We start from the raw sequence: 11,641 nt of genomic DNA, 5'->3' as shown, positions 1-11,641 counted from the left end.
GGCGGGGAGCTCGCTTTCCCTTTATTGGCATGACTTCCAGCTAGCCATTTGCGGCACCACGAGCTGCCGGGTTCCCACTTGTCCGTGACACAGAGGCAATTGTTTTTCCTTAAAAAGGGGGCTTGGCGGACTTAGTTTCATTTCTGATCTGGGATATAGTACAATAAATACGCCAAGAAAAGTTTAAAGCTCGACCCGCCAGGTTCTGCCCCATCTCATTATCTTCCTGTCTTCGGGATAGCAGGAAAAACAGCATTTTTTTTTTTTTTTTTCATCAACACCCACTTCCAGCCTGGGTCTGGCTCCGCGAGGAATGTATAAAATTAGTTGATCTGAGTGACTGTCCCCGGGCCCAATCAGCGGGGGCGCAGGCGCGGCCGGCCCCGCCCCCGAGCGGACGCTCTTTGGCTGATTCCCGCAGGGAGGAGGAGAGAAGGCGGCCGTGGGAGTGGGAGGTACCTGGGGCTGGGAGTGATGTCAGCTCGCAGCTCGGTGCCTGCCCGGATTCCTGCCATGGTGTAGGGCAGGCCGGCTGGGAGGGGACGGGAGGGGACGCGTGTCCTGCGAGCCCGCGGCGGGGCCGGAGCGCTGGGTTCCCGACTCCGACCTAGGCGAGCCACAACTTTTGGAACTCCTGCGGGCGGCTCTCCACTCCCAGGTAAGGGCGTTCAGATCCTCTCAGACCGGAGGGAAGTGGCACCGTTGTGTGGTTGCAGCTGGGTGTTGCAGCTGCTCCTCCTCTTCCCGGGTCGGTTTCCTTTAACAACTCACTCTTGTTTCCCAGTGGGATCGGACACTTTTGGGGTGTGCGTGTGGTGGTGGGGGGTGGAGATGGGGGGCAGGGCTTAACTCCTGGGGCTCCGAACTGGCGTAACACCATGTGAAGAACACCTCCAGGACTGGGCATGCAAGGTGTCGTCTGTGTAGACCCCGAAGCAGACCCTGACACCCATGTCTCCCAGTAATACTTGCGAACCTGAGTTAGAGAAGTGAATTTTGGGGAGTGGGTGGGGGATATTTAAAAATGCCACCAACACATTTTTATGAGTCATCTACTCAAATATTATGTTCTTTGAGAGTGGAAAAAAAGTTTTAAGTTTTTCTTTAGTTCCTCCTGTGGCCTATTATATATTAAGTGAGGAATTGCAGCCTTATTTTTAACAGTTTAAAATGTCTTTTTATACATTCTAATCGGGATGTGAGAGATTTATTTGGAGTGTATTAATTATGAGCTCGTGGGAAAACTGGTCTCATGGGGCACATTTCTAAAACACCAGCTATTATTTATGCTTATCTTTTAACCCAGAATCCCTTTGGTTGCCAACTTGGCGATCTGAAGGGGTTAGGCTGCAGAGAATCTGAGAAGAGGAGCCGGCTGGTAGTTGTGTTTTGGGGGTAATTTTTAGAGAAGGGAGTTTTAACAGGGAAATGTGGTAGGAGGTGTGGCATACAGACTCTTAATTATAGGGAGGTGAAATTTTTCAACATGTGGGACCAAAACAAACTCTTGCTTTCGAGAAGAACTGCATAGAGCAGTAGACAAGAGATCTTGATTTAAAAGTCTGTGTTTAGTATTTAAAGAAAGCCACTGTCTGTCGGGAGGAAAACATTTCAAGAAGTGGAAGAATCTAATTCTGATTTTTGTTCCTCTTTCAAAGCCTTTTTCACTTGGATTTTTTGTGTACCCAGGTCACTCAGTGGGTGTGATTGACTTTCTAAGAAAACATTTTTAACTCCATCTACTGACTCCGAACCCTGTGCTTATCGGCGCTTTAGGTTTTCTTTCTTTTCTTCTTTTTATCTGAGAGGGAAAAAAGAATGTTTGGGTTGAGACTCCTGAGTCAAGTTTCCCTCCTTTCCACTGTTCCTCCTGAGCAGCGAGGATCCTCCTGTTGCCAGGCTGGAGGAAATGGGAGTGGACTTCATTGTGAGTCAAAATCTGCATTCCAGGCCCCTGAAGAAAAGGGCATTTCCAGGAGGTGGAGAAAGAAAGAAGCCATCATGATTACATCCAGTAAGCCCAAGTCAGGAAATGTGGCGAAGGAGGACTTTGTAGATGGGAAGCTCTGTCTTTCTAGCCAGATGACAGGTTTCAGAGCCAGAAAAACGTAGCTTTGTTTTTGCTGCTGTTTATAAGACACCTGGGTCTGTATTGTTCTTAGTTCCTGAAAAGAAAAAGAAAAAAAAAATAGCACCAGTGGATAAAGAACAGGCCTTTTAGAAAGTGTTTTATTGGAAAGACCAGAACATTTTCATTTGGGTTTGTATTTTGGATGAAGACACAACTTGCTAATGGGTCTGCAGTAATAGTGAGCATGTCTTTTCTATTCATATTCTGTGGGAAGTGCGTAAAACATGCTGTATTTTCCAGTGTAGGAAAGTGATGCGGATATCCAGTAGGCTAACATCGCTGTAGCTTTGGCCAACAGAATGTTCACACTTCGATTTGTCATTTCCAAAAGATGGAGCTGTGAAAACCAGATAGTCGGGAGTATCTGTGGGGAGTTATCCTGATATGCCAAATTCAGTCTTATGCTTTCCTTCCAAGAAACTAATCCAGCTTAAGGACTTAGGTCTTGAAGCTCTTCATTTGATTCACAGTTTGAATTATGACAGTAATTTTACGTATTTCTTTTGAACCAATATTTCTCTCAGTCTGTACGTTTGAGGCAGATGGGGCATAGTAAAACCCTGAACTTTTAAATGACAACACTTGAAAGATATTTGAGTTATTGAGAAAGGTGGGGCAAGGTTTTGGTTACAGTTCTTTTGACCAGCAGCTATCATAGTTTCAGTAGCTACTTTAGAAATTAGGGTCACATGGCTTTAAAGGGTAAATGTTGACCTGAATCCCAGGACACACTGTAGTTCCAGTTCAGTAGTGACTAGTTTCAAGACTGTCATGGAAGTTTTAGGGGAACACGTTTGTGGAGGGAGCGTGAATTCATTCTGTAGTCTTTTTGTCACTCCCTGTATCAGTATGAGATAAATCAGAACAGCCTCATTTCCCCCTCAGTTACTGACTAGTGAGCTCTTTTAAAAACCTGTCTTTCACATGAAACATTTATATTTCTGCAAGCCAATTTAGATTATGTTGATTGTTCCATTACAATAAGCTTTTTTTTTTAAAGAGAAATTTTTGCTGTAAGGTGCATGTGCTCCTGGGGGAGACAGAGACAGTGAGAAGTCACCCCCGCCCCCTTGGGGGATGGCCACTCCGCAATTCCTTCACCTCCATTCTCCCCTCAGGATATTGGGCACACAGGCACACATGCCCAGCTTGAGTTTCAAGTCACTGGATCCTGGTCTTGAAGCTCAGTTGGCCATGTGGGAGTCAGCACTGTAACCATTATGCCATCTGCTGGTCCCTAAAATAAACTTTTTGAAGGCCAGTGGGTGGCAGGGAGGTTAGGGCAGATGGATCCCTCATGACTGACAGCACAGACCCCAGGCGCTTGTGAGCACAGTGCCCGCCTAGAATCCGCTTAGAATCCGGGGAGGAGAATAGAGGGGAGGGGTTCGCAGAGTGGCTATCATCCCTTGGGGCTGATTTCTCACTTTCCCTGTCTGTCTGTCTCTCCCTCTGTCTCTGGTGAGTGCACGTGCCATATAGCAAAAACTAGAAAAAAAAAGTATAAAATAAACTTTCTGAGTTTGTCATCTCCAATTTTAAGAAGTATCTATATGCCATACAGCACAATTTTCAAATTGTTAACAGAAAGGAGAAGTCATGCAGCCGTCTGTCTTTCAAATTTATTACATATCTCTAGCCTAGTTGAATTGTTTCAAAACAGTGAATGGATAAGAGAATTAATGAATGCATATCCATTTGTGTTTGGGTCTGTGTATTTTTTTCTTCTAAGGTTTTTGCCGCAGGGTGCGTGCACTCACAGGGGAGAGACAGTGAGAGGGGAAGTAAGAAATCACACCCCAGGGGGAATGCCAGCCCATAATCCCATCTCCATTCTCCTCCTGGGATTACATGTACACAAACCTAGCGTGATTTTCAAATTGCTGGGTCCAGGATTTGAACCTTGGTTGGCCATGTGGGAGTCCAGTGCCTTAAGCAGTGTACCACCTGCTGGCCCCTGTGTCTTGATTCTTTATTAAGAAACATTGTTTCAAGGTGGAAAAACAGGAAAGAAGTATTGCATGACAACTTTTTTAAAAAAAAACTTGTCATTTTTAAAATTTTTAATTTTTATTTATTCATTTACTTATTTTATTTTGACGAGACAGAGAGAGAGAGAAAGTGAGAAAGCAAGCCACCAGTTTCAGGACTTGAACCATGGTTGGCCATATGGGAATGTCCAACGCTTTAACCACCACACCACCTGCTGGTCCCCATGACTTTTTCATTTCCAGAGATTCCCTTGGAAAGCCATATTCTGAAATTAAGAGGAAGAAAGAAAAAGAAATCACAGCTGAATAGCCAATTGTGAAATCTTTCAAGAAACCATAGTTATTATTATTTTTTTTCTTTTTTCTTTTTTTCTTTTTTTTTAAAGTTGTGGCCAAAGATATGGGTTTAAATATGAGATCCCAAACTCTTAAGGTTAGTGTCACATTGTGATGCTGGGTGTTGTTTGGTAAAAATACAACACCCAAAACATTTGGAACGAAGTGTTTGTCCTCTGGCAAGCATTTCTGTTTAACGAAAGGTTGATAATTTCACAATTAAATCAGCCATCCAACTGTCCAAGAGCTAACACTGCCCAAAAACTGCTCTGGGCTTGTGCAGTTTCTCTGCATGTGTAGTGTATTATGTCATTTGTTTCTCAAAATCATGTCAGAACCATCTTCCTCGTAAGAGAAACCCTGCAGCTTTTGTCACATATATCACAGCCACAAAGCCTGATGCTTTATTAAATGGAGCGAAGGGCTTAAAAATACTGAACTGAATTAATTCAGCCTACAAAATACAAAGAATCTTCTATTTATTTTATGCTGTCTATTTATTTGTTTGGGAGTTTTTTGGTTTTAGGTTTTTTTGCCATAGGGCACATAGACTTGCTGGAGAGAGATAGAAAGTGAGAAATCACCCCCTGTGGGGAATGGCCACCTCATTCCCCATGGGAATCTCTTCTCCTTTTGGGATTTTGGGCATGTGTCTGGCATGATTTTCTTTCTTTCTTTTTTTTTTTTTTTTAAGAATTATTTTTTATTTAATTTTATTCACTGTCATTATTTTATTAATTTATATATTTTAAGTTAACCAGAGAGAGACAGAGATAGAGAAGGAAAGTGAGAAAGCAAGCTGCCAGGTCTGGGACTCAAACCGTGGTCAGCCATATGGGAGTATAGCCACCCTAATCACCGTGACACCTGCCAGCCCCTGGAATGATTTTCAAGCCTCCAGGTCTGGGAATTGAACTGTGGTTAGCAATGTGGGAATTCAGCACCTTAACCACCTCTCCACCTGCTGACCCCCCAGTTTATTTTTTTTATTTAGAGAATACGTGTGGTAGGGAGAACGGAAGGAGAGAAAGAAAGGTAGGTTTTTTTCTTTTCTGTTCTCTCTTTTTTTTTTTTTTGGACAGAGTCTTGCTATGCTGTGATCTTCTTGCCCCAGACTCACAGTTAGCTAGGACCGCATGCATGTGTCACCATGGTCTGTTTAGCTTGGTCTAGGAATTGAACACGGACCTCTCATGGAGACTCAGACATTGTACATTAACATCCTTGCACTTGCACCTTCTTAGCTGGGCCTTAAACTTTGTATTTTAAATGTAATAATGATTTATGTTAGTTTGGCATGAGATGATCATATTTAACCAGCTAAGTCATGAGGGTTTCTTTTAATTCAGTATTTCTTTTCCACTCGAAGGAGCTATTGGGTCTTCTGGAAAGTCATGACGCATTTTCATGTAGAAACACATAGAAAAATACATTGTGACTTTCCTGACCAACCTAGTCAAATTCCAAACAGCTGGATTTTAGGTTAAAAATACAGGCCCTTCCAGGAGTTTTAGGTTTGTACACTCGTTAGCAGCTCTTGCAGGGAGAGAAGGGTCTGGGTTGAATATGTGGCACTCCATACTGTGGAAGAGTTTCTAGTTCTGAAATGTGGGTTTGGACTCCAGTGGCCAGGTGGGTGTGTTGGCACACTGGGTGGGTGATTGAACTCCGATTATGTGTCTCCCTGGAACGCGTTGTGACTCACATTTTGACTGACCCACACTCACATCTTTGTTTTTGTTGGCACGTGTAATGAGTTCAGAATAGAAAGCTCATTTAGTGGTTTCTGAACAGCGGTGCAAAAAGGTCCATGACTGAAGGAACTGTATAGACTCACATTGCTTTGAAAATCAGTCATTCTGGCAAAGGGTTACAGCTCAAGTACGGATCGTGTAGGAAGATCAAGTACTACCATGTTTGGGACTAACCCTAGATTTTATGGCCATCCTCTGAACTCTGGAGTAGGGTATTTTCCTCTCTCTTTCAGTTTAGGAAAAACCTAACATTTGACATAAAAGCAGGGGCCAGGTAGTGGTGCAGGTTAACGCAACAGGACTCACGTGGAGAGTTCCCAGACCCGAGTTCTGGGGCCTCCTTGTGTAGGCTGGATGTGTGCACATGCCCTCTATCCGGGCTGACTGTGGGTAGATCATGGCGTGAAGACCGCATTGGACTCCCCGACCTCATCCCCATGGAGAAAGTAAACAAACTTCAAAAACAGCAAAAAATACGTTCAGTTGAACAAATGTGCTCATTCCTTCCTGGCGTGTATGCCTTTGGTAACAGGGCAAACTTCATTTCACCTGGGAAGGAGGAGACTGAAGAAGCTGTTTCCAGTGGAAAGTGCATTTAAAAGTGAGGACAGGGAAAAGTCGTGCATTGGAAGAGCAAGGTGGCCCGCTGGGAAGTGCATGAACTCTCAGAGTATAAACGTAGCGCTGCTCTGCCGAGGTGCCGGTGTCCAGGATCCTCTCACTGAAGTCCTTTTTACTGGCTCTTTGTCCCACTTCTGTCCATCTCTAGTACTTTGCGAAAAAGTCATCTCGCCACCACAGAGTTGTATGAGCTTTTTTTGTGAAGAAAGTTTATTGAATTTATTTGGGGGAAGGTAAAAACGAGGTTAAAACCCTGTGTCCTCTTTTCATTTAGTAACTCGACAGTGTGGCCACAGTTGCACGAATCACGTCCTTGCAGCCATTATCTTTTTCTAGAACCACACGTAGGAGAGAATTTTGTTCTGTTTGAATTGGAATTTGAACACGCTCTACTTTTTCTTATGAATGATGGAAGAGTCAGATGAGCCTGTAGGTTCTCCTGTAAATTAACTCCAGGATGTGAGTGAGAGGGAGGAAGGGAAACTGACAACTCAGACGGAACACCCTGCTTGAACCTGTGAGTCCGCCAGGATCATTTGTGTGTGAAGTCACCTGGGTCTCAGTGATTTTCCTCTGGATCAGCTGCCTGGATACTTTTGTCAGACTTTCAGAATCTTCCATCCTCCACCTTCGTCAGTATGTGACTCTGCACAACTGAGGAAGCTTCCCACACAGAATGAAGCTTCTTCTGTTGTTTTCTCTACTTAGGGTACTTCGATTCTCTGGGATGACTTCCAGTCCATGTCACTCTGTCATGTGGCAGACACAGCTCAATGCCAGACTGATATCCGTCCTTCCTACCTCTCTCCTGTGACTGAACCCATTTTTTGTTTGTTGTTCTAATTGCCAGAGACTGTGTGCTCACCAGAGAGAAAGAGAGAGAGAGAGAGAGAGAGAGGGAGAAAGCATCTCCCAATTGGGTGTGGTTACACCACAATCCTTTCTCTCCCATTTCTCCATCCTGTTGGGATTTTGGGCATGTACACACATACACCTGGCATGTTTTCCAAACTGCCAGGGTTGGCACTCAAACCGTGGTTAGCCATGTAGGCTCTGACTTCCTTAACTACTAGGCCCATTTTATTTAACCCATCACTGTGACTGGTGAAAAGTGATCAATTTCCCAGAATCCCTTACAGCTGAGGGGTGTCTGTGTGACCTGGTCCTGGCCAATAGGATGTAAATAGCTGGGAGCCACTGCTCCGCCAGTCTAAGCTCTCATAAGAAATTAGGGCCTGCTAGACCTTTTGCTCTTTGTACTTCTTACTTTTTCCTCTGTGGATACCATTTTCTAAATGGATCAGACATCTTGTAACCAAAGACAAGAAGCTTAATGGTTGAAGGTGACTGGGTGAAAAGCTAGGAGGCTGGGAAGCTGACGGTATTCTGAAACTGGTGTGTCAGACCTCGACTGCGCATTCCTTGAATGTGTGTGTCCAAAATCCTGATGGGAAGAAGGAATGGAGGAAAGGGGTTTGCAGCAATACCAGGACGCACCATGGGGGTGGGGAGGGATGATGGTGCTCTCTCTCTCTAGAAGATGAGGACACAAAAGGGATAGCACTTTGCATGTGTGTGTTTGTGTGTGTGTGTGTGTGTGTGTATAGCTGCTGTACAATACTGTTTAGCTGTTAAAAAGATCAAAAACATATTGATATTTAGAGATTAATATAATCAAATTAAATTTAGAGAGAGGAAAGATAGACAAATCCATGTTGTTAAGAGAAGTACGATATATTGGTGCCAGATCTTAGAGAGATTTTGGCTATAGGTTGCGTGTGTTCACCAGAGAGTTGGAGAAGGAAAATGAGAAATCATCCCCCAGAGTTGATGGCCACACCTTGATCCCTTCTCCTTCATTCTCCTCTTGGGATACAAAGATATATACAAACATGCCCGGTGTGTTTCAAGCCACTGGGTCCAGCACAGGAACTGTGATCAGCCATGTGCGAGTCTAGCAATGTAACCATTACACCATCTCCTCTCCTAGTCCCTAGGGCAGCATTCTTTTTTGGCTTTGTTTTGTTATAAGGAGCATGCACTCCCCAGGGAGACAGAAAGTGAGAAATCACTCCCCAGGGAGGATGGCCATACCACAATCTCTTCTCCTCCATTTTCCTCTGAGGATTTTGGGCACCCATGTGCATGAACCCAGCACAAGCTTTTTGTTAAGCCACTGGGTCCAGCAGTTGAACCATGGTCAAGCACGTGGGAGTGCAGTGATGTAACCATTACACCATCTGCTGGTCCTGGCAGAGCATTCTTAATCAAGAAGGGCCCACATATAAGGGTCAGCAGGTGGCCTTGTGGTTAAAGGCACTAGACTCCCACATGGCCAACCATGGTTCAAGCCTTGTACCTGGTGGCTTCCTTTCTCACTTTCTCTCTCTTTCTGTCTTTCTCTGGTCAAATTAGAAAATAATAATAAAGTTAAAATAAAATGATTCTTTAAAGAAAAAAGAAGGGCCCACATGCAAAAATTATTTATTTAAATTTGTCAGAAGATGCTTGTGCTCATCAGAGAGAAACAAAGAGGACAGGGAGAAAGCACTCCTCATGGGCATGGGCATGCCATAAATCCCTTCTCTGTTCTCCATCCTGTTGAGAACTGGGACACGCACGCACGTTAGCCTATCGTATTTTTTAAGCCTCTGGGTCCAGAACTCATACCATGTTGGCCCTATGAAATCTGGCTCCCTTAACCCCTAGGCCACAGGGCTGTTCAAAAGCTCAATTTTAATAGGAAATTTGATGAGTTAGGTATTTCATATCTGGGGCCAGCCATGACCTCATGGTTAGAATAACTGGATCCCACATGGCCAGCCAAACAATTTGATTCCAGAACCTGGTGGCTTGAGAAACACATTGGGGTTGTGTGTGTGTGTGTGTGTGTGTGTGTGTGTGTGTGTGTAAGTGCCCAAAGTATTGAAAGGAGGGAGAAATGGAGAAGGGATTGTGGTCTGATTGTGTCCCATGGGAGTGTTTCTCACCTTCCCTCTCTCTCTCCTTTTGTCTCTCTCCATTAAGTGTACACGTTCTCTGGCAATTTTTTTTTAAGAGATTTTCACTGTAGGACGCGGGCGCTCACCAGACAGAGAGAGAGAGCGAGACAGAAAGTGAGAAATCACCCCCCAGGGGGGATGGTCACACCGCAGTCCCTTCTCCTCCATACTCCTCTCAGGGTCTTGGGTACGCACGCACACGCGCCTGGCGTGAGTTTTAAGCCACCGGGTCCAGGACATGAACCACGGTCGACCACATGGGAGTCCAGTGACATAGCCATTACGCTAACTGCTGGTCCCTCCTCTGGCAAATTTACAGAAGAGGGTTGTACATCTGGAGTTTGAGTTTCCATTATGACCTGCAATAATCTACCTTGGTTTTCTCATTGTGTAAATGGATAAAATAATAGTACTCGTCTCATCAGGTTTTTAGGGTTATAAAAGGTGATGCTTACATAGCCCTTGTTGCGTACTAAGCACTGTCCTAAGCCGCTGATATGTGTGTGTGTGTGTGTGTGTGTGTGTGTGTGCGTGCGTGTGTTTATTTAAGTTTTTACTATAGGGCACATGCACTTGCCAGAGAGAGGCAAAGTGAGGAATCAACTCCTGGGGGAATGGCCATGCTGCCATCTTCTCTTCTCCATTCTCCTTTTGGGATTTTGGGCATGTATGCATGCAAGCATGGCATGTTTCTCAAACTGCTGAGTCCAGGACTTGAACCACATAATCTGCCATGTGGGATTCAGCCATCTTAACCTCTGTACCACCTGCTTCCCTGCCCTTTATATATTAAATTCCTACAGCTTTAGTACATAAGAAAGAAAAGTACTGTTATTATTTCCATCCTACAGATGAGGAATCTTTTCAAAAAAGAATTATTTTATTTAAATTAATAAATAAATCTTTATTTGTTTAAATTTGACCAGAGAGGGACAGAGTGAGAAAGGGGAGGGAAGAGTGAGAAAACAAGCCACCAGGTCCGGGACTCAAACTGTGGTTGGCCATGTGGGAGGCCAGCACCCTTAACCACCACTCCACCTGCCAGCTCCCCAGACGAGGAATCTTAAGGCTCAGAGAAGGTATGTAACTTTCAGAAGGTCACGCAGATTGTGTTTGCTAGACTCAATATTTAAAATAAATTGGGTACAGTTTCTAGGACCAGTATCCTCAACCTCAGCTGCTTCACATTACTGCCTCTGGCTTGGTTCTGTACCTGGTATGTTAAAAGCCATTAAGAACTGTTAGTTAAGGGACCAGCAGGTGGCATTGTGATTAAAGTGCTGAATCTCTCTACATAGCAAACTACAGTTCAGGGCCTGGATGGGTGGCTTGAAAATCACGCTGGGCGCATGTGCGCACAAAATCCCAGGAAGATAATGGAGTTGAAGGGATTGCAACATGGTCATCTCCCTGGAGGTTGATTTCTCACTTTCCCTCTCTGTCTCTCTCCCCTCCCTCTTCAGTGAGCCCACTTGAACATCCGTAAGTACACCAATCATCCTAGCTGGGTTCAGAGCTGGGGGAGGATCAGAGCATGAAGACCCTGTCCAGAGTGTCTGTTTTCACTCTGTCTTTCATATGAAGGAAATAAATAAACTTAAAAAGAATGGGGGTAGACAAACTCTCCAAAAAAAGAGTGCATTAGTCAAAAGCACATAGCCTTTAAGGAACTCTCACCATTTAGAAATGGTCAGACAGGGGCGAGCAGGTGGTGTGATGGTTAAGGCAGCTGGATTCCCACGTGGCTGACTGCGGTTTGAGTCCTGGACCTGGCAGCTTGCTTTCTCAGTTTTCCTCTCTCTCTGT

The 11,641-nt window shown here is 44.5% G+C and overlaps 1 protein-coding gene across 6 annotated transcripts in view; it reads left to right on the top strand.

Annotated features, from left to right (window-relative positions):
* The first annotated feature begins 452 nt into the window (after window positions 1–452).
* Window positions 453–11,641, top strand: part of PPFIBP1 (PPFIB scaffold protein 1) — a 239,860-nt gene continuing 228,671 nt past the window's right edge. For 4 of the 6 annotated variants that reach the window (XM_027770944.1, XM_014587177.2, XM_027770945.1 and 1 more), the window contains exon 1: window positions 454–658. The gene's annotated coding sequence lies outside the window, so the exon portion shown is untranslated. Of the gene's footprint in view, window positions 659–11,641 lie in introns of all 6 variants that reach the window. The other 2 variants (XM_027770947.1, XM_014587188.2) reach the window with 2 other exon arrangements.

The sequence above is a fragment of the Tupaia chinensis genome, unplaced genomic scaffold, assembly GCF_000334495.1.
Source record: "Tupaia chinensis unplaced genomic scaffold, TupChi_1.0 Scaffold000028_1, whole genome shotgun sequence".
Lineage (NCBI taxonomy): Eukaryota > Metazoa > Chordata > Mammalia > Scandentia > Tupaiidae > Tupaia > Tupaia belangeri.
This window is presented reverse-complemented; position numbering and strand designations above follow the sequence as displayed.